The following is a 1,018-nucleotide window of genomic DNA, read 5'->3' on the forward strand; positions in this document are numbered from 1 at the left end:
GCCATTTGACTATCTTGTTCATAAACAATGGTGTCAGGACTTTTCCTCTTGATGACACTGACACTTTCATTGACATGAATACTTGCTTTTGAGGAATTACCTATCCATTTTGAGCAAGTGACATGCTTTTGCAGGTTATCAACTAGGTTTTGCAGTTTGTACTAATTGTTTTGAGAACTGCATTAACTGTTGTGCAAATGTAAATAGTGATGTGAGAAATGCACCAACGCGACTGAGAAAAACTGTAAATCTAGCTTGATAGCTAGGTTTAAATGGTTCCAAGGCTATAACTCTGGTAGTTAGAGTAACTAAAAATTTGTGTTTATACTACAAATAATTAATTTCCTCTAACTCAATGTAGCTTGTTGGTTGAACAAACTGTTGCGTTATTTTTTTGTTAAGCCAACACATCTATTTTTTTTTTTATTAAATAATGTTTGAATATTGAATGCTTTCCTTGGTATGTTCAACTCAAATATATATGTATAATACATTTCACTCTTGTTATATTCTAAGAAACTGGTATGTACATGTATCTAATGTTTTTACTTTCATTTTACAAGTTTGTCCTTTTCTTGTCTAAGACACATTGATATTTAAGTAATCCTATAAATTAATTTTTTAAAAAAAATAACGTGAATCAAATCAAATTGCTGTGAATAGCGCACACACACACACACACACACACACACACACACATGTAATGTCTTAAGCTGCACTTCTGGATAGATTTTATAATAACACATTTCTTAAAATATTTTCATAACAGATAATCTGTCTGACCCCTGCTACATCTACACTGTGCTGGACAATCCATGGAGAGCCATCAGTAATACAGATCGTTCAGTCTTAAGGTGTGACAAGTCTGTCTCCTGGAGCGGCTGGTATCGTCTCTTCATTAACAACATGAGTGCTCATATCCCAGACATGTGTATTTTGTGGGGTCCCTGTGGCACTAATATCCCACTGAGGATACTTGATGGACATCCAAAAGTTGAGGATGGAGTCGTTACTCGAG

This window comes from Chanodichthys erythropterus, chromosome 12, assembly GCF_024489055.1.
Source record: "Chanodichthys erythropterus isolate Z2021 chromosome 12, ASM2448905v1, whole genome shotgun sequence".
Lineage (NCBI taxonomy): Eukaryota > Metazoa > Chordata > Actinopteri > Cypriniformes > Xenocyprididae > Chanodichthys > Chanodichthys erythropterus.